General features: G+C 47.2%; 1 long non-coding RNA gene across 7 annotated transcripts; it reads right to left on the reverse strand.

Moving 5' to 3' along the window:
• Positions 1-312: 312 nt before the first annotated feature.
• LOC129623420 (uncharacterized) lies at positions 313-27,689 on the reverse strand. Of its 7 annotated transcripts, none has more exons than XR_008700537.1 (3): positions 27,030-27,336; positions 21,348-21,537; positions 313-1,074 (listed from the first exon to the last, which is right to left on the reverse strand). It is a non-coding gene; the product is annotated as an uncharacterized LOC129623420 (long non-coding RNA). The 7 variants fall into 7 exon arrangements; XR_008700536.1 differs by lacking the exon at positions 313-1,074 and adding an exon at positions 4,721-5,124; XR_008700538.1 differs by lacking the exon at positions 313-1,074 and adding an exon at positions 13,208-13,544.

The following is a 27,689-nucleotide window of genomic DNA, read 5'->3' on the forward strand; positions in this document are numbered from 1 at the left end:
AAACATGCCAAGCTTGCCCTGTCCTTCACCATCTCCTGGAGTTTGCTCAAGCTCATATCCATTGAGTCAATGATGCCATCCAACCATCTCATCCTCTGTTGCCCCCTTCTCCTCCTGTCTTCAATCTTTCCCAGCATCAGGGTCTTTTCCAATGAATCAGCTCTTTGCATCAGGTTCTAATGCTATGTTTCAATTTGTCCAATTAACTTTTCCGGAAGACCATATGTTACAAACCCTAGGGTCTACAGGGACATAGCTGGTAACAAAAAATGTCTGAAATGTAAGTGGTGGGGACTGTGACAAGATGGAGAGTGGGTACCTCATCAAGCACAAATTCAAATTTTGATTAAACAACATGCTGTCAAAATAGAACACATTTTTGTGAACTTTGGAAGGCTGTAAGCTTCCCATGGCTTGTTACAACGACAACTAAAAGTTTTCATTAAAAATAATGACAAACAATAGCACTGTACTTAACAACCAAAAACTTCTCTAAGATAGAGAATGAAATAAAAATCCTTATAACAATCCCATGAGGGAGGTGCTACTATTTATTTTACAGGTGAGAAAATTGAAGCATAGAGAGATTAAGTAAGTCATCCAAGATCACACAGCTTGTAGTCTGTCTTGCAAAGCCATTGAAATTGGGTTTCTTGTGAATTCTAAAGGTGTAAGAGAATTGAGCTCCATTACACAGGGGCATGATTATTTACATCCCTGGCTGAATCCCTACAAAGTGCCATGGAATCCTGAGCATATATCCAGGGAGTTCCAACCCTATAGAGAACCAATCCTTGTCAAGAAGTTCCCTCTTATATCAATGGGGTTTGCTTGGTGGGTTAGCTGGATAATTGATTCTGTTCTTCACTTCCTTCAGTGTAGATGGACTCAGTGTCCAGTAAAGGCCAATGTCTTTCTGATTTGAAAGTCAAGGCTTCGACAAGGTGGGACACTCACGATGTGGAGGGCATTCTCCACACAGCTTTGTGGCTGTATGGAGTCACAAAGTCCCAAACCACGAGGGTCTTCAACTGTGAGCAGATCTGGCTGGAAGTGAGAATCTCATAGGTTCATCTGGGCCCATGAAACAAAATTAAATGTAGGATTTTAGGGCTTGTCTTAGATAGCACAGGTGGCTTTAACAAAATATTAATACGTAACTAAATACTTAATTAAAATATTAATGACTTAAACAAATGAAGGCTGGGAAGTTCAAGATCAAAATGCCAACAGATTTGGTGTCTAGGGAGGGCCCACCTTCTGACTTGTATATGGCCATCTTCTTGCTATGCCCTCTCATAGCAGAGAGGGCTCTGGTCCCTTTCTCTTCTTATAAGGGCACTAATCCATTATGGGGATTCCACCCACATGACCTTCATCCCTGATGAAGGCTTCCAATTATCAGTGTGGGAGGGACACACACATTCAGTACACAGCAGGGTTGATGGCTGAGTACAGCTATGGAAAACACACCTTGACAGAGTGTGCCATGCTTATTGCACAACCCCCCATGGCAGCCCTGCCTGCCTATCCTTTCTGTCTGACCACCTGCTTGCTGGCTAATGGCATGTTCTATAATTCTGAGGAACCGCAGTCCTCTCTTCCAAATCTCCATTCCCAGACCATTGCATAACTTGAACCTTCACACCCATTCTTCAGGGAGACCAAGGACTTTACACACAAGCCAAAGGTAACTAGAAACCCCTCTACATTTGTGGTTATAAGATTCACCCCCGAGGACCTGCATGTTTGAATTCTATTATTGTCTCCATTTGCTAAAAGTCAAAAAAAGAAATTGCACCTGAAAAACCCTGAATCTTCTTTGGTACTTGGAGTTCCAGGGTGTAAAACTGGAGGTTAATTGTGCAGCTCTCTGCTGCACAGAGGAGAGAGCTGAGGAGCTAGAGAAGTAGCTTTCCAAAGCACACAGCTGGCCCTGGATATCTTCCCAGCTCTGCCGGAGAAGGAAGGGTGGGTCACTCCCCAAGGGCCAGGCAGCCAGTGCCTCCCCAGGCAAGGTGTCCAGCCAGAGGAATTCCATTGCCCAGGCTCCCTGGCAGCCCTGAGGCCAGGCATGCAGGTCGGTCAGGAGGCTGCTGCTGCAGCTTGGAACCACTGCCCACCACCAATTGGTGGTAGCACTTTAGGTCTCTCCAAGGGGCATGGCTTATGGCTCTCATAGCCATACAGACAGCCAAAGTGCTGTTTAAGTGACTAGTGATGTAAGTATTACTCAAAAAGCCTTTTCAACCCAATGGCATTATACAATGATTGCTTATTATTATTATTTATGGGTCCCTTGCTGTTCTTCTGAGCCTTTTGTGCTTTTGCCTAGAAAAACTTGGGCTTCCCTGGTGGCTCAGATGGTAAAGAATCTGCCTGCTATTCAGGAGACCCAGGTTCCATCCCTGGGTCAGAAAGATCTGGGGAAGGAAATGACAACCCACTCCAGTATTCTTGCCTGGGAAATCCCAGGGACAGAGGAATCTGGCGGGCTAGATTGCATGAGTCGTACACTGAGTGACTAGCAGTAGAGGGGTTGAATGGGCCCAGCTAGATGGTTCTCAGCCAGGTCTCTTACGCTATTGTGGGCAGGCAGTGGCTGGGGCAGAAGACGTCTTTGAGGCTTCTTCTACTAAGGGAAGAAACTGGGACTCCAACTGAACACCCCCAGAACAACCTGTCCATGTGACCTGGGCTCCCCTTACTTCAGTTTTTATTAAGGTTCTGCTCTGTGATGAGAGATAAAGTGAACAAGGAGGTTTAGATCATGGTATCCACTTGGGAGATGGCACCATTAAAAAAAAAATCAAGAAGACCTAAAGAACCCCAGGAGGCAGCGTGTGCAAAGAGGGTGAGATGAGTCGATTTCAGCCTGGAGGAGGCGTGAACCCACCAAGGGAATATGCTGGGAATGCATCACAAACTTACACCACTGGCACTGTCTTCAGTGATGCCATTTTTTTTTCATTGCTGTGAGCAAGGATGTTTATTTTGCTTGTGTTCCTTTTGTTCTGTGTTGCTGTCAAACTGGAGTGAGTAGGGCAGGTGATGAAAGGAGTTTGGCCCCCCATGTAGGATTGGAGAGGAAAGATCCAGGATGCACTAATTCCTGCCCACCTGTAAGCATTTGTTCTTCTCTTGTGGGGTTGAGGTCACTGACCTGAAGGAGGCAGGGCAGTGCAAAGCTGGTATGTGGTATGCAGGGACTAGGCTAATCTATAAGTCCTTGTCTAAGGTATCTGGGGGCTGAAACAGCCCAAAGGGTGTCCCAGTCAAATCCCAGGACAGCACAGAGTGCCACTCATCTTGGCAAACAAAGCTCATACGCTGAGCTCCATATGTACAGGCTGGCCTGAGAGTGAGAAGCAGCCAAAGGGCAGATGTGGGTTGAACTGTAATCAAACAAGGGCTCCATCACGAGCAAGGGGAGCAGGGGAAGGAATGCTTGGTTTTACCTTTATTGAATTTAAGCCATGTGGTATTTGGGTGAGTCAGACTGTCTGCCAAACAACCTAATCTCTGCTTAACTAACAGTGATGATGGTCAAGATGCTATAGCTCTCACGTGGCAGGCACGGGACTAAGCACCTCCTGTGCATATTTTCTTTAATCTTCTTAACAACCTGGTAAGGGGTCATTATCACCATTTTATGGATGAGAAAACTGAGGCTCAGAGCGGGGAAGTATTTGTTTTTGATCAACAGTCAAACTCTGACCTTCGGCAGTTGGACTCTGCACCAACAGGAGCTTTCTCTGGGGCCTCCATGAATTGCCCACAATGCACCTGTGATGATGGGTTTTATCCCCCTTTTCTTCCCAGTGAGAAAATGGAAAATAAGTGACCTGCCTAAGGTCCAACAAGAAGAATAGGGATCTGTCCAACAAGCAGGTAGGTGGCAGAATAAGGATCTGAACACAGTCTCACTCCCCAACCCAAGCTCTTTCCACTACTCCCAATTTGCAGGGTGTCCTCCTCTGCAGACTTGAATGGCTTGGTACAAAGTTAAGGAGGAAAAGAACACAAAAGAGAGCTCCTCATAGTCCCAGCCAGGGGAAGAAAGCAGATTGTTAACGGAGGTGAAGGGTAGGGCAGGGAGCAACGCTAACCAGATGCCATCTCCCATTTTTCACTTAAAAAGAAGAAAATCACCTTGTCATTTTTTAAAATTACCTCTCCTGAAGGGGGAAAGGAGCAGGTACTCCAAAGGGCTAGACACCTGCTTTCCTCACCGTCTGCTTCCAATCTGTGATCTGGCCTGGCACATGTCTCCTGTGCCTGGGATGTTTTAAGGGGCCTTCCTAGCTGGGTCCAAAGAAAACATTCATTTTGATTACAGAAAAGAGGCGCATCTGCTAGCCTGGATTTGTGGGAGAACCCATAATCCCTGCAGTTTACCTCCTATTAGCCTTCTTCTCCAGGAAAGAAATGTCCTGCTCTTTAAAGTCAGGGCCATAAAATTGTGACAGCTCGCTTGCAAGCAGAGCTGGCTCTGGAACATGAAACAGCCCTTCAGATAAAATATACAACTCAGGTGTGGGAGTGAGAGGGCTGGGGTTTTAAAACTGAATCAGCTGTTAGTTACGTTTTGTTTTATGGCTCTATCTGGGCAGTTCCCTACTGTAGAGCATCACCAGTTCCAACATTTTGGACATATTTCCCATTAGCCCTTTATTTGAAATTTTATGCTTCCCCTCATAAAAACCTTCAGCAGATTAATGTGCTCGGGATGTTTATTTATAAGTCCAGCTGGTCTCCCTTCGAGTTGCTTTTATTGCTGAGTTGCCTGAGTATGCCCTTTGTGTAGCAGCGGCAGGATGGGACTGCAACCCAACAACCAGCGTTATCTCCGAGACGAGGGGACACGTGGCAGGGGGTGGGGGCAGGGGTGATGGAGAACACCAGGTGGGCCTTTGAGGTTTGCCATGTGGTGAGGTCCTCGGGAGCCTTCTTTGGCCTGTCTGCTGTCACGTATGTTGGGAATGGGCTGCGTGTGGCAGGAGGTATAGATGGAAACTGAGACAGCCACCCTCATCTCCCAGAGGGATCTGTCCTGTGAATCCTCCCCTCCAGCACGCTGGGACAGGCTTGACTTTGTTCAAGTAGGAGCTGTTCACCCTTGAGCTGAATACAGGCCAAGATTGCCAGTGTTACTCTAATTTTGGATGAAAAATCATCACTTCTTTTACAAGATACATGATAATCAAACGTCTTGTAAATTTCTAAATTTGTACCATTCTTTCCTCCCTCCTGCTTCATTATTTTTGCACTAAACATGAGCAGCATCATTATTTTTTAAAAGGTCAGGCATCATCAGGCTTGTTGTTTTGGGGGTTTTTTTAGTATGTGTGTACTTTTATTAAGGACCACCACATTGTATGGTCTTGCTACATACTTGGCTTCTTAGCTCTTACAAGTGATAGGAACACTTGGAGCAACATCAGGGATGAGAATTCCTCCAGCTTCTACTATCTTTCTCCAGATTGGAGGCAACACTGCCCTTTGACCTTTAGAAAGTTTTGTCTGCTATTGGCATCAGATCTGCCTCTCTGCACATCTATCTTGCAAGTCCTACACCTGCCCTCCAGGGTACACAGCCTATTTCCTCTCCTTCTTTCTTTAGAGAGATTTAAAGACCATGCCTAGTCCCTCTGAATCATCTTTTTCTCATGCAATATGTCCTGTGACTTCCCATGCACTGAGTGAGAATCCAAATGACTGCTGGCCACATTAAGGCTTTTCCATCTTCCTTGGACTAATGGGTTCTTCTGTCAGCGAGACTACTAAGCCCTTGTCACACATGCCAGCCATTATGCAGTTATGCACTCTTGGCAAGGACTATCTCTGAACTCATGGTTCTGGGCTCCAGAGAGAAATATTTTTTTATCAGTCAGATGCCTTTTGATTATCCAGGCATTATAAGAGGCAGCAGACATTGAAACCAAAGAAAGAAGGAAAAAACTTTATACCAAATGGCAAGAGACTGATATTTGTCTTTCCCTCATTCCCAAAATGTTTGGTGATGTCCAATAGCAGAAGAAAAGGCAATCCAAGTATCAAACAGTAAAAATCATTCATGCGGTCTCTGGAGAGACAAACGCTCCATACCCCACGCCCAAGCTCTCTATGATGCCCTCACCTCCTTGCCGTGTAATCAGTGCTCAAAGGCTCTCTCAGTGTCAGGAAGCTTTCACCAGCTCCTAAAACCCCAGAGGCCAAAGGAAGCAGGGTTAAAAGCAACTGTGGTCATGACCCCAGGTCATTTAAGGGAAAAGATGAACAGTTGTTGGCATAAATAATCTCTTTAAAATACTGATGATTTTAACAAAGATGTAGCCCTGGGACCTAAAATTTTCCATTACACCCATGGCAAGACAGAAGGCTTTGGGATGTTGGGAAGAGCTGAGATCCATCCGTGGGCATCTGGAGCCTGGATCAAACCACACTTTGGGCACTGGGTGGGCAAGTCAGTGTGACCTTCCTAATCAGGTGTCCCGAGAAGGTACACGTGACCTCATTTCCATCAACCCCACCCACCTAATTAATCTCCTGGATCTAAGTCTCTTTTCCCCTTAAACTAGCCCAGATTTAGTTCCTTAGGAAAGAGAAGACCTTCTATAAGAGAAGTCTGGAAGCAAATCTGAGCTATTTCCCATGCTGGCCTCACCCTGTCAGGCACTCCTGACCAAAGAGACTCCATACTATTGGAGGGTGAATACTCTGACTTAGGACCACCAGGGAAGACTTCCTAAAGAAGAGGCCTGGGGAAGGAGGGAGGTGGGAGAGGCAGCACTTGAGATTTGGGAGGGGGGCACCCTGCTTGCAGTGTATTTGCAGAGGGATGGATGGACATGTTCACTGTATAAAATTGTCTGACTCAGAAGAAAATTTGGGTACATGTGAGCATCTGTGCTTCCATAGCTAGGTGAATCTCCATAGTGCAAAACTGTTTGCTGAAGAAATTCTTCTAACCTCTGAAAAGGGCTGGAATCTGTTTTGATCTCTCCTGCCCTGCATCAGGGCTCACACCTTCCTTCCCAGCACAGCCCAGAATGACACCCTCAGAACCTTTAGCTCTGACTTCAGGGGAAGTAAATCATGGTGGGTACCCTTGTCCAGCTGAGGCAAACCCCAGGACTGGGCTCTTTCCTCATAAGAAGCAAAAGAACCACAATCCCGGCTCTTGGGCTCCAGAAACTGCAGCTTTGGTGCTCTGGGGCCCTAAAGTGGCCTTTGCTGAAGTCAGATGAATCAGTCAGCTCCCAGGGAAGAACTGCTCAGAGGACTCTCAACTGCTGGCCTTGCAAAGACAAAGCTTCCTGCCAGAATTGCTTCTGATTAGAGCTATAGAGCCAAGTGTGGATTTCATAGACAACTTGAATGTAAGGAACTTTGGTTGTTCTCTACTGCTGAGCAGGACATGCCTTCACAGACTAACAGATTCTTCTGTTGCCTCTGAGCAGGCCAAAAGCCCAGTCAAACCTCCCAGATAAATAAGATCCTTTCCCAAAGTTGGGATTTACAGAATAAGAGATGTCTTCCAGGAAATGTCCCAATGTTCCCATCCTCTCCCAAGCCTCAAAGCCTGCCTCATTCAGTTGAAATGTCACATACACACAAACACACATACATGATCACAAGCATATCCAGCCCAGTATGTCTTAGAGCATCGCTACTTCCCCAGCTTACTTTGGGGGAATTCATTCACTTGCTGAGTAAGGCTACTTAGTGTGCTCTACTTATGATAAAGATGTTAACTGAAACAGAGCCAGCCACCCTTCTACAAAAGATTCTGAAGTCAATACAGTGTCTGTGAGTAACACTGTGTATATTCGAAGGGATGTGTGAACATGGGGGGCACTGGACAATTGCCATGAAATCCTAAGGGAAGTAGGCTCCAAACAGATATTAGGATTGCATACATCTTGAACGTACAGATGTAAGAGTTGGACTATAAAGAAGGCTGAGCACCGAAGAATTGATGCTTTCAAATTGTGGTGTTGGAAAAGACTCTTGAGAGTCCCTTGGACTGCAAGGAGATCCAACCAGTCAATCCTAAAGGAAATCAACCCTGAATATTTATCAGAAGGACTGATGCTGAAGCTGAAGCTCTAACATTTTGGCCACCTGATGCCAAGAGCTGACTCACTGGAAAAGACCTTGATGCTGGGAGAGATTGAGGGCAAGTGGGAGAAGAGGGCAACAGAGGATGAGATGGTTGGATGGAATCACTGACTCAATGGACATGAGTTTGAGCAAACTACGGGAGATGGTGAAGGACAGGGAAACCTGGCATGCTGCAGTCCATGGAGTCGCAGAGTTAGACATGACTTAGTGAATGAACAACAACAATAATGTCCTCTATAACACACCCAGGCCAAATTCTAGGCTTCCACATTTCCAGTAGGGTGTATCTGTGATGGGGGAGCGTGTATCAGGATGAAGGGGCGGCCATAGATGACACTTGGGACCTTACATCCAGAGACGGAGCCAGCTGGTGGCACAAGGAGAGGAGGGAGGGAAGTGAGGAGTATGTCTCCCTGGGATCTGACAAGAGTGACGGCAGCCCCAGCAAGTGGCTTGCTAATGTTCTGGGGGTTGAGGATCCTGCCCAGCTTACTGTCTCTCTCCTCCATCTCTGGATGTAAGGTCCCAAGTGTCATCTACGGCCGCCCCTTCATCCTGATACACGCTCCCCCATCACAGGTCCCCAGGTCTGTCCTCATGGCCTCTTCCATAGCCGGCCATTCCTGCTTTGACTTTGTGTAATCAACTTTTAAAAATTAGATTATTTCACAGTTACCAATTGCAGAGTTGTTATATTTGCTTTTGTCAAAAAAAAAAAAAAAAAGGAAAAAGCACCCATAGTATAATTCCCTTAATTTGTACCAGACCATTAGATGTATCATTCCATCCCATCTCGCTGGAATTGAGATTACCTCTAAACTCTATATAACAACTAATGGAATATGGGAAAAAGTATTAGTCTTATGCCTTAGACTAACACACGATAGTGTGTGTTAGTCTCATACAATAGCCTTCCTCAGCGATCAATGCAAAGAAATAGAGGAAAACAACAGAATGGGAAAGACTAGAGATCTCTTCAAGAAAATTAGAGATACCAAGGGAATATTTCATGCAAAGATGGGCTCGATAAAGGACAGAAATGGTATGGACCTAACAGAAGCAGAAGATATTAAGAAGAGGTGGCAAGAATACACAGAAGAACTGGATGCTTGGGGCTGGTGCACTGGGACGACCCAGAGGGATGGTATGGGGAGGGAGGAGGGAGGAGGGTTCAAGATGGGGAACACATGTATGCCTGTGGTGGATTCACTTCGATATATGGCAGAACTGATACAATATTGTAAAGTTTAAAAATAAAATAAAATTAAAAAAAAAAAAAAAAGATCTTCACAACCCAGATAATCATGATGCTGTAATCACTCACCTAGAGACAGACATCCTGGAATGTGAAGTCAAGTGGGCCTTAGAAAGCATCACTACGAACAAAGCTAGTGGAGGTGGTTCAATTCCAGTTGAGCTATTTCAAATTCTAAAAGATGATGCTGTGAAAGTACTGCACTCAACATGCCAGCAAATTTGGAACACTCAGCAGTGGCCACAGGACTGGAAAAGGTCCGTTTTCATTCCAATCCCAAAGAAAGGCAATGCCAAAGAATGCTCAAACTACTGCACAACTGCACTCATCTCACATGTTAGTAAAGTAATGCTCAAAATTCTCCAAGATAGGCTTCAGCAATACATGAACCATGAACTTCCAGATGTTCAAGCTGGTTTTAGAAAAGGCAGAGAAACCAGAGATCAAACTGCCAATATCTGCTAGATCATGGAAAAAGCAAGAGAGTTCTAGAAAAACATCTCTTTCTGCTTTATTGACTATGCCAAAGCCTTTGACTGTATGGATCACAATAAACTGGAAAATTCTGAAAGAGATGTGAATACCAGACCACCTGACCTGCCTCTTGAGAAACCTATATGCAGGTCAGGAAGCAACAGTTAGAACTGGACATGGAACAACAGACTGGTTCCAAATAGGAAAAGGAGTATGTCAAGGCTGTATATTGTCACCCTGCTTATTTAACTTCTATGCAGAGTACATCATGGCTGGAAGAAGCACAAGCTGGAATCAAGATTGCCGGGAGAAATATCAATAACCTCAGATATGCAGATGACCACACCCTTATGGCAGAAAGTGAAGAGGAACTGAAGAGCCTCTTGATGAAAGTGGAAGAGGAGAGTCAAAAAGTTGGCTTAAAGCTCAGCATTCAGAAAACGAAGATCATGGCATCTGGTCCCATCACTTCATGGCAAATAGTTGGGGAAACAGTGTCAGACTTTATTTTTCTGGGCTCCAAAATCACTGCAGATGGTGATTGCAGCCATGAAATTAAAAGACACTTACTCCTTGGAAGGAAAGTTATGACCAACCTAAACAGCATATTAAAAAGCAAAGGGGACGGCAGGATGAGATGGCTGCTTGGCATCACTGACTCGATGGACATGAGTCTGAGTGAACTCCAGGAGTGGGTGATGGACAGGGAGGCCTGAAGTGCTGCGATTCATGGGGTCGCCAAGAGTCAGACACGACTGAGCGACTGAACTGGAACTGGATAGTGTATGCATGCATGAATGCTCAGTCGCATCCAACTCTGTGATCCCATGGACTGCAGCCACCCAAGCTCCTCTGTTCATGGAATTCTCCAGGCAAGAATACTAGAGTGGGTTGCCAAGTTCTACTCCAGGGGATCTTCCCAACCCATGGATTGAACCCAAACCCCCTGCACTGGCAGGCAGATTCTTTACCACTGAGCCACCATGGAATAGTGGGGGAAAGTAAATGAGACCATGAAAGATAACAGCCTTGTAAATGATCTGGTGCTGGGCATGCTGAAGTTAACAGAATTATTCCCACCAGGTCCCTGCTATCTGGACCATCATGGGCCTCTTTCCCACCACAAGCGTGTCCTGCCTGGAATTCAAATCCCGCCTACTGGAGCTTGCCCAGAGCAAGTACTCTTGGGTCCTGTGAATCCTTGGGAAAGTCACTGCACCTCACTGGAGCTGATTCTCCTGGGTTCAACGGAGGGACCCCAGAGTCGTGAAAAGACAACGACTCTGAGTTCCCTCCCAGCCTGATGTTCTACAGTCACTGGTCCTGCTTCACACATGGATTCCTTGGGGAGGACAAGAGCGCCTGCAGGCATCGCTGAGCAGATATCTCATAGATGTGCGACCTGATCAGATGGGGCCTAGTGTGTTCGTACAAGTGAAAACAGTCACCTCCTTTGCATGTTCTGGGCTGCAAGAGGTGAAGGGAACTCCATGAATTCTCTAGTTCATGTTTCACTTTTCGATTAGGAGAAAAACCGCAGAAAAATAAACCGTGTCAATCAGCCCCGCTGTGTAAACATGTGATTGATGATACCTCTTGAGACAGTTTGCATTTCTTTACGGAGTGGCCAGTGACAAAGACTCCCCATACCAACCTGCTCTTTTACGGTTATTTGGAAAAAGAACAAGGGAAGCATTTGTTTTACCTCTGGGAGCTTCTACAACCAGCCCCACTCTACTCAGACAGCCCCTCCGGGCATCAAGCCTGTAGCTGTTCTACTGAGCAGCGCTCACTCCCAGTTGCCAGCAGCCTGTGATGGGTTGGGGTGAGGCCTTGTGAGCACTGCTCCACAGGCGCCCACCCTCAGAAGAAGGACTGGGACCTCCTCCTTAGGGCCCTACTTGCTCACAAGTCACCTTTGTGCAAATCAGAAAAAGCCAGCCCCCATCGTTCAGATGTAATTCTGGCTTGGCAGGCAGACAGAGCCTTTCCAAATTAGAAAAAGGTGCCCCTACCTTCAGATCACTGGTCTGCAAACTTTTTCTATCACGGGCCAGGTAGTAAATATTTCAGGCTTTGCAGGCCAGAAGGTCTCTGTCACAACTCCTTAACTCTGCCATTGTCACATGAAAACAGCCAGAGATAACACATCAACAAATGGGTGGAGAGCTGTGTTCCAAAATGATTTTATTTCTAAAAACAGGCAGTGAACCTGATTCGACTCATGGACTATTGTTTCCTAGCCACTGCTCCAGGTGAATGCAGCCCAGCACCAGCGCTTGGTAAATGGGACACAGGCTAAAACCCATCCACTGTTCCTCCCTTTGACTAGATGCTCTTGTACAAAAACTACAAAATCCTTCATGGTGGCCCTTCTCTGAATCCCCAGGGTCTGGGAACCTTAGGAGACAAACTTCTTAGACCTCGAATGGACCACCCCAGTGAGTCTTAGCCTCCTTTATCCCCAACTCTCTCCCACTCCCATGGCCTCCAGATCTTAGGGTCAGGCCAATTAGAAAGCAAGTCCCCTACAGCCCCAAGGCCTCTTCCTCATCCCACTGAGCAGCCCCAAACCAGTGAACAGCACTGAGCATGGCTTTTAAAAACAGACTTCTATTTACCCGAAGAGATAAAGACAAGGTCTATGAAGACAGGAAATCTAGCAGAGACAAATCAAAGGGATTCTTGGATGAGCAAAGCTGCCTGCCTCCTGAGACCTCTTCTTTGGCAAAACACCAATTAACCAATCAATAACTGGTTGGAGTGGAAGATTAAGACAGATGGCAGAAACAAGTTATTTCTGGACGTTTTCCAGGTTTTTTTCCAACCAGTCTTCCAATTACAATTAGAATATAGCTGTGGTTTCACGCAAACCCTGAACAGTCCACAACCTTGCAATGCAAGCAAAGTCTACAGAAAATCCATTTCTTACAGCACCAAAGAGCAGCCAGGGCAGTGGTTCCCAGGAGGACTGGTCTGACTTTAAGTGGAATACTTCGTTATATTACTCACCCTTCATTTGACCTTCATAAATATCAAAACCTTACCACCCTGCATCCTGACATTTAATTCTTTCCTGTCATCTAATGAGGCCACATTTGGTTAGAAGGTCACTTGTCATTCACAACGCTGAGAGAGACATATCATTTTAATGAAGCCCCTAATTCAGAGAGAAATGAAATTGCAGACAAGTTACAACACATGCTGGCCGAGAGACAGTGGAGGCCTCGGACTTAGCCAGGCCTTTGTGGGATCACCCCAGAAGAATGAAAAACAACCGAGCAAAGCTGGCCTTCCTGCGTAAGCTGCAGAGCCTGGCCGCTGTCGCTCTAAATTCAATTATCCAGAAGAAAGTGTGGATGCATGTTAATATATTTTACAAGGTCCTATAATTTATCATCCTTTGTTTTTCTTTATGAATAACAGATTTTTCCCTCAGCTAAAAAGTACATCGGGGGTTGGGTGGATGGGAGAGAGACCTAGAGGCACTTGCTTTTCCTTCACTGGAATGGAAGGTCATACAAAGTCTTCTCCCAAAGACAGGCTGGCAGAGAATTGCTAGGAAGTCCATGGCAGAAATCCGGGTTGCAGCTGCAGCCACATTTCAAGGCGGGAGAGGGAAATGAGGCACATGGAATGCTCTAAAGTGCAATGGTGGTTTGATAGGGATGCCAAGCCCTGCTCAAACCTGCAGAAAATGAGAACAGAGCCTTTCTGAGCAACAAGAGAAACTGTCCAGACACCACCCAGATTTCAGCCTAGGCTGACAAGCCTGCAAACAAGGCTAAGGATGGATGACAAGCATACAGGGTGGTTGGGGAGGGCAATGCCCTCTCAGATTGCTTGTTCCTGACGCACCACTGGATTCATCTCAGAATTCAGTCATCTTCTCAGATCTCACGTCTCTGGCAGGAACCAATCTTTGCCCAAAGACCACTGACAGCAGTGCTTTCTGCCAAGCCCCCCACCCCTCACTAACACACATACAGGGATGAGCTTCCATGCTGGTTCCCAAGGTCAATATCACCCTTTGGTTTGGCCAGGAGAAAGGGCACCATGTTGTCACCGATGCGAGTCTGGTCAAAAGTACCTGCCTTTGGTGTGAGAGCATAAAGAGGGGCTGGTAGCTCTGTTCTCAGATGGAGACATGAGAACAGAGGAGAGCAAGCGCTGGAGAGCGGAAGGGATGCTCCCACTGGAGCTGATGGTGGCCTTCCTGGGAAGGAGAAGAGGCTGCAACGGGAAGAGCAGGGGGACATCAGACAGACCACATGCCAGCCAGGTGAGCTTCTCCCTCAGGGATAGGGGCAGGCTCTCTTTTCTAAAGATTAATGCAACAATCTTTGCCACCCACAGGATTTTCTGCAAGTTGATCTTGGCACTCTCCCACTCCCTTAAGTCCAGGAGGGCTCTTGACGGCTTTGACAAGTCGACCGTGGTGGACATGGCACCAGGCCAGTTTGGCTTCCTGCCTTTGGCTCACTGGCTCTCAGGACGCTCTCTCTGGGATCTCAGCTACCCTGCTGTGAGAAGCCCAAGCCACACGGAGAGGCCAAGTATAGGAACTCCATTAGGGTTGACACCTCCACTGAGCTCCCAGCTGATGGCAGGGCCATCGGCCATCTGATGCCAGCCTTAGAAATGACTAAGCCGTGTTAGACAACCCGCCCAGCTGAGGCCTCAAACAATGTTAGCCCCAAGCACCAACTGAGTGCAATCACATGTGGGACTATAGCGGGAAACCAGCCAGCTGAGTCTGGTCAACCCACAGAACTTTTGAGAGATAATAAACTCATCTTTTAAACCACTGAGTTTCAGAGTGGTTTTGTTGCATATCAATAGTTAACCAACATTTAGGTACTGTATGAGCCCTGACCAATCAGAATGGATGCTGATGGGCAGTAGGGATGGAGCAGAGTCTTAGAGACCTCCTGCTGTGCCAGATGTTTACCTTCTAACTCCCAGAATGTGAGGCCCAGTGATGACTGGGGGAGGGGCAGGGCAGCAGAAGGGCACTCAGGGAGACAGGGAGACAGGGAGACAGGGAGACCCGAGCCACAAATGTTTCAGTATCTAAACAGTTACGGACACATTCACAAGCATCAGCTGGCATCATCACTGGCATCCTTCATCCTGGAATTCAGACCCTCATCCTTTCTGGGCTGCATCAGATATGGGAAGGCAACCCGTGCTACTCCTGGGAGTAAAGAGCCTCCTGAGAACTCAACTCTTTCACCTTTTTAGAACTGCTTTCTATCCACAATCGCATTTGATCTATACAATGGGCCCAAGAGGCAGATGTCATTGGCCCCCACTTGACAGGTGAGAAAATTTAAGGTCCAGAGAAACTGAGAAGGGACAGAGGCAATCACTGGAAGTGTAATGGTCAGGATATTTTATTTCTGGTTCTGATGCCACTTCAGTCTGGGACCTTAAGCCATTGGCCTGCCTTCTTGGAGCCTCCTCACCTCTAAAGTGAAGGAAGTAGAAAGATGATTTCTGAAGGCACGCCTGGCATTACCATTCTCTGACTCTGTGACTTGCCTGAGGTCACCAGGAAGGGAACAGCAGCATCAGGGGTCATGGTCTCAAGGGCCCTGACTCCTTGTTCAGTACTCATGTAACTGCGTCTACAGCTGCCTTCTTAAGACACCTCAGTGCCATCATGCAAGGGGGCAGCCCACCCCTCTCCCCAGGCCCTGGACAGGAGGATGTTTCTAGGTCTAGAGCCAGAGAAGTGTTTCTCTGTGTGTGCCTTGGGTCCTGGGCCTTCTGTTCTGATATCCAAGGACAAAAATCTCTGGAGGAGGGATGGGGCTGAGCTGGGAGAGAAGTGTGGGGAGAAAGATGAGGTAGGGGGTTCATACCAAGTTTCAGCCAGGTCTGCCCAGACCAGCTCTGAGTAAATCCTGCAGCCACCACACAGGAAGCGGCTAATCGGGGGCAGACACTGTCTCATTCGGAGGTCCAGGGCCCCTGTCTTGACACGGACCTAAGGCAGCATTGGCAGGTGATGGATCTCTCCTGAGATTGTGTGGTTTCCAGGAAAGCATTCCAGAACCTGAAACCAGCTTCAAAGGAATGCGTCTCTGCTCATTCCCGCCCTGGCTGGGAACCAGCCTGGGGCACCTTATTCTTATTAGGGCTGGAGATGTCTTGGACACTAAGCTTGAAAAATGCACCAAGGATTCTGACACAGATGGGGAATGGTGTGGCTGTGCAGAAAACCCCATTGTTGGCAACACTAGACTTTCTCTGAAAGATCTTTGCGGCAAGTAATTTAACTCCTTTCTAGCTCACATTTTTCCAACTTTGAAATGGAAATGAGAAATTTCTTTGTCTCGAAACCTTCTTGTGCCTGGGAGGCTGGATGGGACAGAGGGGGAGCTGACGCTTCCATTACCTGCTGGAAGGGGCAAGGTACCAAATACCGCAATCAAAGGTGAGACTCTCCAGGTAAGAACAAAGAAGAGAGTCCAAAGTGGGACTGAGGTGAGAATTAGGTTGGAGAATCTGGAAATATCAGGTTGGAATGAGCAAATGGTAGTGAACAGAAATGTGGACAGATTCCAAGGAGGACACCAATACCCCCTGCTCCTCCATGCCCTGCGTGTGTGTGTGGAGATGGAAGGAGGGGCCATTGGGTCATTAAAGCAACTGGGAAAGAGACAGGTTTTGCTTTAGTATCTATTTACTCTCATCTGAACATGGATGTGAGGCTCCCAGGGGGTGCCCCACCTTGTGGTGACCAATCTTATGTATCAACATGACCATAGCACCCAGATACTAGGCACTCAGTACTGCTCTGATGGTTCTTTTAGACACAATTCACATTTAAATCAGTAGATTCTGAGTAAAGCCGACTGCTCTCTCCATCATGGGCCTCACTCCAACATTCTTAAGAGAGAAAAAAAGTTGACGTTTCCCCAAGAAAGGAATTGTGCTTCCAGATTGCTTACAGGTCAAGATTGCAACGTCCACTCCTCTCTGGGTCTCAAGACTGTTGGCCAAGTCTGCAGATTTTGGTCTTGCCAACCTGCATAATCACAGGAGCCAATTCCTTAAGATAAACCTGCCTCTAAGTATCTATAGCTAAATCTAACTCTAAGTTCTATATCTATCTATGTATCAGAAGAGGGAGAATGGGAAGAAGTGATTGGGATGAAATCAGATTGGTGGTGAAGTGGTTTGAAAGCGGGTGATGAGAGCCCTCTGGCAGGCTTGTTTATCAGCACCTGGACCTCAACACACCTGGAAAATGCAGTTATTCCACCAAGGCCCACTCCTTGCCTTCCTCTCCTCTCTACACATTTTCCCCTGGTTGATCTCATCTGTCATCTCCCATCTTTTCAACCATGTCCTCTTCTTCAGTGATTCCCAGATCTTTATCATTTATCACTGCCCTGATCTCTCTGCTGAGCTCTAAAACTGTATCCCCAACTCCTACCGGACAACCCATCTCAGAGTACCATTGATACCTCACACTCAACAAATATAATCTGAACTTACCATTCCTCCCTCGCCACCCCTAAAGAAACCCTGATACTCCTCTTGGTGAATGGCATTACCATCTATTCAGTTTCCCAAGCCACTAATTGGAGAGTCAAGGATAACTCCTTTCTGCACTCCCCCCACTCACCCACCCAATAATCATGAACTCCTGCTGGTGTCACCTGTGAGGATATTCCCAGTGATAAACTTACTGTCCTAATTCAGCACTCATCTCTGGTCTAACTACTCAAACAGCCACCAATCTGTTTCATTAGTCCCATCTAAAATCTACCAGGAGGATGCCCCAACTTGCCCCCTTCATAGTTAGATTCTAAAAAGCAGCATTTTTCACTTCTCAGGGTTGATGATAATATGCTGGTGTGAACATATCTGACTCAAGGGTAGCTACTTCCAAGGCATTTTCAGCCAGGCTCCAAGCAACTTGTAGATACATCATTCTTATATTCTCAGGTCTGCTTGGAGCCTTTGGTCAGTCTTCCCACACCAATCTAGACAGCCTAGCCAGCATCTTCTTCCATTTAACTGTATCAGAGGGCCCTCCTGGTCACAACAAGAGAGGCAGAAACAGGTTTCCTAGGTGACCTGGTTGGGCTTCAAGGCAAAACTGTAGTGTAATGTGCCCCTCCGGATAAGCCAGCTTGGACCATCAGCACCTTGGAGAGCTCTGACCTCTGTTGGGGAGTGAACTGGACCAGAGTCCTGGACTCTTCTGGGAGTGGTAGCAGGGAAGGACAGGGTTGATGCTGTACATCTCATTAACCAGATAACCAGCCTAACGATTTCAGGAATCTGAAAAACACGAATGGCCCTGAGGTCCCAGACTTGGGTTTCAGGGGCTCAGATGGTCCATGAGAGGCAGATGGTCATGATCATGAGTCCTGGCCAAGCCAGTTTGATGCTAAAAACTAGTGCTCCCTCAAGGTTCTGTGCTCAGACCGCACAGAATTCCACAGCTTTCATCGTTTCATTTCAGGTTAATTGCCAGTGAAAAGTTAAGTCACCTTTGGGAGTTACCTCATCTTTCTGAACTACTTGTCATTTGCTCTTTGTTAGTGGAGCCCACCTCTTCTGTTCTCACTGTGAACTTTCCAGCATCCTCTGCCCCAGCATCAGAGGATGAACTGGGAAGCAAGGACTTCAGGGACATGAAGGCTTCAACTGACCTCTGGCTCAATGCAGCAGGGCCTTATGCATTTGGGGGAGGAGATATTGCCTCTGGTCGCATGTTCAGGAAACTCCGAGATCAATACACTAGGTTCTTCTCCAGGGCTGCTCTTTGCTCCCATTTGACCAGAAGCCTCTAAGCCAAAACTAGATGGAGGGATGGAGCTCCATGTGAAGACAGCTATGTCTGGGCAGTCACAGAAACTGCCTTTTCTCTTCAGAGTTAACGCAATTGCTCCTCTACTTGCCTCTGCTCCCTCAGCTCTAGCCCTGTGCTCTCTGTGTGATGACCCTCCTGAGTCCTACTGCTGAGTCATCACAGCATCTGAGTTGCTGACAAAGTGTTTCCCATTCTCCAGGGTCCCATCCAGTTTTCACAACAACTCAGAGATACAGAGGGGCTTTTTTGGTCATCCCTGCTTACCAACAAGTCTCGACACACAGGACTCTTGACTCCAGCTATATGCCCTTTATAATTTCTTAAAAACATCCAACAGACCAGGATCTCACCATAGTGCTGAGAAACACTGCAGCATGGGCTTGTAACACCACTCGTGAAAAAGCAAAATGAAAGAAAACTACCTTTTGAAGATTATGCTCATCTGCCCAAGGTCTGTCCAAGTCCATCTGTTACTCAGTCTCTTCTTCAACCTGAGCACAAGCTAACACTGTCTCCAGAGCACAAGCAAAAACCCAGTTCACTGGAAGCTTGTTAACAGCTTCCTCTGAGATTCTTAAGATTTCCTGGGGACATTTCCACCTCCTTACCCTTGAAGTTCAACCAAGGCTTCAAGAGAAAAAGCACTCCTTTTTAACAAAGACTCACAGGCAAACATTGTTGATCCCTGTCTATTCTGTCAAGCTTACCTTTAACTTTTCATATACAAAGTCTTTATAAAGAAGATTTGAATCCAGTAGAGAGAGAGACCTTCAGCTTTGCCTTCATCTCCAAATGCCTGACAGACTTGGCCATAAAGGGAAGATGTTCCCAATTAGCCTAGGAAATTATGTTGGAGAGGTTTATTCATCCACAGCTGTGATCAAACAGCAGCTGAAATGATGCATGTGTTGGTCTCAATGGATAACATTCTCCTTCAAGTTGGCTTGTGGTACATCACTCTGTGTTGCATCTTTAGCTGTATCTTTATCCATACAGGACCAGCTACAACTCAAGGCTCCATGGGTACCCCATACTGAAGACCAATAAGTTCAAATTCCTCACACTCTCTTCCTCCTTGGGTCCCTGCATCTGAGTCAAATGTAACACCATTCAGAATGAGCAAAGGTAGTTTATAGGTACAGATGCCTTTTTCTCTAACAAAGAAAAAAATGCTTTGTTTTTATTTGATTACTTTTGAGGTCCAATTAGAATTTTGCATCTCATAACAGATGTGCTCTTAGAAGTATGAAGGTAAATCATTTTCTCTGTATTTGACTCAAATCCTATTTGTAATTTGTTCTTTAAAAATCTCAGCTCTGAGCCTTTTTATGAAGAGAGACTAAAGCTGAAGAATTAACCATCACTTTTATTAGTTAAGAATGAAATGGTAAGACCTAGGCTATCCTTGTTCCAAGGAGCAGAAAACAGCCCCGCCTCAAAGTCCCCCACAAGACTGGGTTTTTTTCTTCACCTGCTTTCTCCTTGGGCAAAACAAGCCAGGCAGCCTAGTCCATCTGAGGATCTCAAACCCCCTCCCCTCACTTTATTTCCTCTCCTCTCTTCTCCATGATCTTGTCCTGGGATTCCAGCCTCTCTGAACCCCCCTGCTTTCCATCCCTGAGAAATGTCTGCTCTAAAGGAAGAGGCAATGCAGGCCACTCACCCCAGTGTGACCATTAGACCCTTGTCTCCCTCTTATGGGGTACCAGCATCCCTAAGCTCAATTCTAGGGCAGAAGAAGCTCTATCTCTGGGGAAAGTGTTTCAAGACTTCTTGGATGGGCAAGTGGAGAAAGAATGCCAAGGACAGAGGGGTCTGATGGGGACCAGTAGCCTATTCTGCCTATGCTGCTGCTAAGTCACTTCAGTCATGTCTGACTGTACGACCCCATAGATGGCAGCCCACGAGGCTCCCCCGTCCCTGGGATTCTCCAGGCAAGAACACTGGAGTGGGTTGCCATTTCCTAATCCAATGCATGAAAGTGAAAAGTGAAAGTGAAGTCGCTCAGTCGTGTCCGACTCTTAGCGACCCCATGGACTACAGCCCACCAGGCCCTCCGTCCATGGGATTTTCCAGGCAAAAGTACTGGAGCGGGGTGCCATTGCCTTCTCCAATTCTCCCTATAGGTTAGAACAAATCTCAGAAAGGGCTGCCTTAAGACAAAGCGGTCACCCCTAAAATGCTCTGTGGATTTGGATACTAAGCACCTGGCCAGGAAGAACCTGAGGTCAGGGGAGGTTGGAGAAGAAACTGTAACAGCTGTGAAGAAGCATCCAATGCACTCCAGGGCAAGGCTTTTTCTTGCCCTCTAGGGTGAAGAGGGGGAGATTGGGGTTCCCTCTGTGACACTCACACTCTTAGCTTACTGGGGTGACACCATCTGCAGCACGTGGGAGGCGCAGTGTGAGATGCGCCCCGCCAGGAAGAGCAGGAGTTGGGAAAGGAAGCTGACGGCTCTTGATACTCAACCCGAACACTTAGAAAATGACCCATCATCTTTGCCTTAAACTTTTCCATACGCTCAACATTATTAGAATTTCTTCTTAACTACACAAATCAGCCTTAGGATCCGGGGCAGCTGGATGACAAGATGTTCGGTTCCCCACCCTTTCCCTTGAGTTCTTATAATGGAAGTGCTTAGTTAACACAAATTACCAGCTTTGCTCTTTACTCTCCTGACAGATGAACAAACATAGCATCATCATTTCTATGCAGGCCGGCTGGCCAAATCCATTCCAATTATCTATCACCCGAACAGAATTCTCCTGGTGAGACAGGAAGACGTGGAGGGAGGTTTCCGGGTCGTACTATTCATTCCAGTAAGCGGCCTGTTTCATGCTCCTCCCTGGAATATAAGAAGGCCTTGAATATAAATCAAACTAGAGAGTCGGGGTGTCTAACTTATTTAAAGACAAATATCCGTTCATCTGTAAATGGACATCTAAGTTGCTTCCATGTCCTGGCTAGTGTAAACCAATAACAACAAGGATGCTTTTTTATTAATTCATATTAGGAAAGAAAGGTAGAGAATATAGTCGAAAAGTCTCAGGGGTGAGATGCAGGAGACCTAAGTTTTCCGCCAGCCCAGCACCCATTCTCATTTAGCCTTGACATGACTTTGTCACAGTCCACTCTCAGTTTACACACGTGGCATTAAAAGGGGGTGGATTCAATCAGCAATTTCCTATCACACGTTCTCAGCCCTAAGGACCCCAGAAGTTACTTTATTTCAAAAATTTATATTTATAAATATTTTTAGTCATTGATGAAAGAGTGACATTAAAAACAAGAAGGGTGGCCACTTTTAACGCCATGCAGACTGACAATAACTTATGTGGCCAAGTTCACTCAGTTTTGTGGCCACTTCAAATCAGAGCTCCCCTACCACCTGTTGGATTAACTGAAGGACGTGGAGACTGCAACTGACAAAACTTAAAAATGGCAATCATTTGAATTAACCTGTCACTGTGAATCAGGACTTCCTATACACTGTGAATATGAAATAAGATACATACATGAGGACTTCCCTGGAGGCTCAGTGGTAAAGAATCCACCTACCGATGTAGGAGTTTGATTCCTGGTCCAGGAAGGTCCCACACGCTGAGGAGCAACTAAGCCTGAGCACCACAACTACTGAGTCAGCACTCAGAGGCCCAGAAATCATAGCTACTGAGTCTGTGCACCTAGAGCCTGTGCTCAGCAACAGAAACCACTGCAATGAGACGCTTGCACAGTGCAACTAGAGAAAAGTCCAAGCAGCAATGAAAACCTAGCACAGCTAGCAAATGAATAAGTAAAATTATATTTAAAAAAATACATAAGTGAACTCATTCTGAAAGTGAAAAACAAAATCACCATAAGGCTTTAATTTCTAATTTTTGCATTGATCAGAACAGTCTCATTGTGCTTTTTTGTTAAAAGCTTGAAATTATGTGATAAATACGTTTGCCCATGTTTCTACTGTGATTTAATCATTAATTAATAAATATTAATATATTCAAAAACAATGCTTTGACTGCTTGTGTAGCTTCAAGTTCCACATAAAATTTCATTTCAAAAAATGGTTCCAGTCCTTTACAAATTTTGAAAACCACTGGACTAATTATCTCTAATTTTCCTTCCAGCAAGAGGATACTTTATGCAAATCCTTCTCCGGGGAGAGGAGAATTGTATGACTTCAGGAAGTTTCTGGCTTAATCAGAACCTTCCTAAGAAAAACAAACAAACAAACTTGATTCCCGAGTCTACAAATCACCCTGAAGAGCTCGGATCTTCCTCCACAGGGAAGTCCTGCAGAAGCAGGTTGTCCATTACCGGGCAAGAGTCAGATTCTGCCCCATGGATCTCACATTCCACTTGCAGAGACTTGCCTGCAGATGGCTGACAGTGGGAGAGAATGAGGTTGGGGAGCGGGAAGGAGCCTCAACCCCTCTGAGCATCTACTCCTTGCTGGCTCAGTAGCTGGCATGACACATGTCACTTGATTTCTTCTATTTATTGCTTCTCAAAACTCTTTGCAATCTTTTGCCTTCATCCAGATGAGAAAACCAAGGTGGATATCTAGGCAGTGAATGGCAGAAGCAGGTCTCAGATCTTCACCACTCTCACCCTAAAACAAACTCCCAGTGGGTGGTGAACAGTACTGCCAGCTCCCCAGTGTGGGCTTCCAGAGGCAGGGCCACAGCATCTGCACAGACCATGCCAGTGAGAGAAAGGCTGCAAAGAGAAGCTGGCACTGGAGCTGAATTCTTCAGGATGAGGAGAAATGCTCCATGCAGCAAAGAAAGCAAAAGATTCCCAAGCAGAGACAGTGTGAGAAGAGCACAGAGAGAAAAGTTTCAGGGGAATGACATTTCAGGTGGCAGAGCAGGAATGAGAGGGCTGTGTTGAGAACACAGGGATGGAGCAGGCAGGTGATACCACCCTGCCCTCCCAGCTCCAAATGCCACCACCCTGGCCCAAGACCCCAGCTACCAGCAATTCAGGCAACCCTCTGTGCCTTTACACCCCCTTCTCCATTTACCTGGCAATCTCTTCCTTGCCCACTTCTGCCTGGAGAAGTCTTTCCTGGACTTCAGAATTCTGCCAAATCCCACCCATGCATTATAAAGCCATTCCTGATGCTCTCAACCAGATGTCATCTCTCTTGCCTCTGAACACCCAAAGTTCTTTGATTTGTTCACTCTAAGGCCTCAATAGCTGAACACGCAAGACACGTTTTCTGGGAAAGATGCTGAAATGGAGGATAGGCATCAGCCTCAGTAACAGCTGTGTGTCAACTTTGCATTTCAGCAGGGCCATCCTCCACCCCCACCCCTGCCCTTGTAGCTCCAGACACTAGAATCCCTGCCCTCAGAGCTGTGATTCTGGATATCACATGGGTAGACTGTGTATCGTCAGAACACTTATTGTCCCTGAGGTTGAGGTCCAAGCACCTAGGAGGTGCCTGAGCAGTATTTGTTGAAGTCAAATGAACTCTAGCCTCAGTTAGAGCTTCTCCCAATTCTATCTCACACAGATATATTATGTATCTTTTCAAGTAACACATATAACCGTATTAGTAACTTGCAGAAAATATTATCGTCTGCAGATTAAATGTAAAGTTCATTTTTTTCACATTTCTCCCAGTTGGGGGGGTGGGTGGGAAGCATTTTAATCGCTGCCTCTGTTTCCAGACCATTATCCATAGGTCTCAATATGCATTCAAGGACCAGCTCAGGCCATACAGAAGAGCCACCCAAGCCGCCCTGCACACACCTGTGGCCTCCTAGCCTGTGATTCTCTTGGCCCCTCCCCACACCACCCAGCCCTGAGCACCCACCCTTGTGAGAAACCTGCAGGCTGGAGGGCTGTCCTGGACCTCTTAACCCAGATGGATTCACTCTTGCAGGCCTACTGTCCTGCTTGAGCACCGCCCCTAAATGGGGCACGGAGGGCAAAGTGAGTAGCTTCACAGATCGCCACGGTGTGGCAGAGAACTAGGTGCCCAGGAAGTGCTCGAGAAAGAGACTCATTCTCCAAGCTCTATTTCCTGTGTAGATGAGGAGCTGGAAACCCAGAACTCTCTGCTACTGGGCCGGGGGGGAAGCATTCAGAGCAACCCTCCAAAAACAAAGCCTGGCCTTGGTGGCTGGCTCAGTGTGCACGGAACATCAAATGGCCGGATATGAAAGGGCTGAGGAGGATGCTTGCTGGAGAGGCACTTAGCCTGAAAAACCTGAAACCATCCCCTTGACTGAGGGCCGCTAACCACAGCCTCCGTGAATGATTAATGACTATGGCCAGTGCTTATTGCAAACAGGCATGTGACAGCAGAGCCACTACGCTCCCACAGGACCTGCCCATGTGATCGATGAGCCACCGAGGGATGCGGACGGGCTGCAGGGGAAACAGCTCAGGCTGCAGCCACAAGGCAGCACCCATCCTTGGGGAGAACTGGAGGGAGGCCAGGGCCTGTGTTCTGGGTGGCTGGCTGACCTCATGTACAACTCATAAGCCGGCCGGCACTGAGTAGCTACCTGGGCGATAGAAGGAGATCTGGGAGGCCTGAGTTCAACTCTAATGAGAAAAAGGTGCTGAAATGGAAGAGCTGGAGCCCCCGGACCTGCAGGTTCCTATCCTGTGTGGCACATCATAGGAGCCTGTAGTTCCATAACTAGCAAAAGGGTGCACGATGCTTTGAGAGACCGCTAAGTGCTGGGAGCAGATAGAGCAGGCTGCAAAAATGAGTTCCCTGGCCTCAGACACCTCCCCTTCTCAGCCTTCCCTACTACCCACCACTGCTGCCAGCCCGACATAACACCCCCCACCAACCCCTGTATTGCCTGGATTTGCGACGGCCATTTGGGTGGCTGACGTGAAGCCTCTGCTCTCACACGTTCTCTGTCCTTTCTCCAGAAAGGTCAGTTAGCACTGCGTCCTCAGGCTGCCTCCTTCCTCCCAACTCACACCCTCTAGGACAGCTGAACAAGGGTTTCTGAGTCTCTGACACGAGGATTCAGCACACACCTACCAAGTTCACTGAGCACAGACTGTGTGGCTGTAGAAGGCACTGCCCCTACCTTCAGGAGCCTAGGGCCAGCGAGGCAAGCTTCCCTCATGTGGAACAAGCATAAGCAGAACAAAGAACAGCCCCTTAGGGTGCAGCTAAGGGAGGAGAGGGAGAATGAGCCTGCTGGGGGAGGTCAGGGAAGACAAGAAGGGCCCTTGAGGCCCCCCTGAGCTGCCAGCCTCTGCCCATGCAGGGCCACTGTCCATTCCGGGCCACCAAAGCTTCCAAGGCCACCACCTTCCATCCGGGTCTCTGGAGGCACCTCTGAGAGGCCCTGAGGCCGTGGAAGCAGCAAGCAAGCTCAGCAAAAAGACCCAGGAACCTGGCACAGGCCTGGGGCTCTGAGACGACCCTGGGAGCCAGCCGGGAGCCCAGGGACGACCCTTGTGGGGACCTGGCTGGTCTGCAGGCTCTGGCTCCGTTTCATCTTAATACACTCCTGCATGTACCTGACATCGGATACTCGTCCTAGAGCATGCAAATCTAATAAATTCTTGGCTCCTGCAAGTTTCTTTAAAAAATATAAAAGAGGATCATATATAAAGAAGTTGATTAATATACACCCTGCTAAAACAGCCTGGAACATCTGTGTATTAAGTTCATTTATTAAATTACACCAATCTGTATTTTAATGAGTGAAAGATACAGTACTTATTCTGTCATCCATCAAAATAAACTCAGGAAATACTTAACATTATAATCATTTTTCTTGTTTGAACACGAGTTATGAAATATGAATCCTGCACTAAGAACGCTGGACTTGCCATCATGATCAAATATGTTTTCACAGGTGCAGCAAATATTCAGTTTTCATTTCTTCCTCCAACTGTTGAAAATATAAACCATGTTTTCTAGTCCTTAGCTGGGTAACACTGCCTTCCCTCCACATGGCAGCCATTATTACAGACTTATTACCCACCGTCTTTCTTTCCCCCAAGATGAACTCCTTCTAAGTTGCTTAGTAATGAAAACACAGACTCCTGTGGGGCCCCTGAAGCACAAGCTCGTCCCAACGGGGCTCTTACGGCTCAGGCGGGGTCCTTGTTTCCTTGTCCTTCTTCCTGGGGGCACCTAGATTAGGGCCTGAGTTTCAAAAGCCATTTGACGCAAGCAGTGCATGTGGTACAGACACAAAAGGTAGTTGGGCCTCAGCTCCACTGTGGAGTTCCCCTGGCCACGGAGTGTCCATGCCTACTCCTTCATCCCAACTCCCCGGGAACCACTCCACTCAGACGAGGGGCAACTTTAACACAGGCTGAAGCCTCACGAGTGAGTCCAGCCTTTACCTGTATTCAGCTATCCAGGACCTTGGGGGCGATGCAGTCAGCTTTCAGGAGCCAAGGAGGGCTGGTTTCTCTGCCCGGGGATGAGGAGGAGCTCACTGAGGCAGAGGAGGCAAGAAAAAGGTCCCAGCTGGATAAGCTGCTGAGTGGAACCACAGGACGAACTGATGAAACCTAATCACAAGCTGGCGAGGCTCCGGCCTGCTTAACCTCTCGGGCTCCCATTGCCAGAGTTCAACTATTAAGTCCACCCCTACCTCTTTGTTCTCATTCCTGGCCACCCTGGTCCCCCAACATGTCCATGATACCCACTCTTCTCTGCAGCCCTCCCGAACTACCTCCTGCTGGTGTTCCCTCCCACCTCAGGCTTCAGCCCCTGCAGTTCCCCTGGCCTGGGATGCCCGCTCTGCTTTCCCTTTACTCAGTTCAGTTCAGTTCAGTCACTCAATCCTGTCCGACTCTTTGTGACCCCGTGGACTGCAGCACGCCAGGCCTCCCTGTCCATCATCAACTCCCGGAGTTTACTCAAACTCATGTCTATTGAGTCGGGGATGCCATCCATCCATCTCATCCTCTGTCATCCCCTTCTCCTCCCACCTTCAGTCTTTCCCAGCATCAGGGTCTTTTCAAACAAGTCGGTCACCTGGTTAATTACTTCATTGT

Source organism: Bubalus kerabau, chromosome 11, assembly GCF_029407905.1.
Source record: "Bubalus kerabau isolate K-KA32 ecotype Philippines breed swamp buffalo chromosome 11, PCC_UOA_SB_1v2, whole genome shotgun sequence".
Taxonomy (NCBI): Eukaryota; Metazoa; Chordata; class Mammalia; order Artiodactyla; family Bovidae; genus Bubalus; species Bubalus kerabau.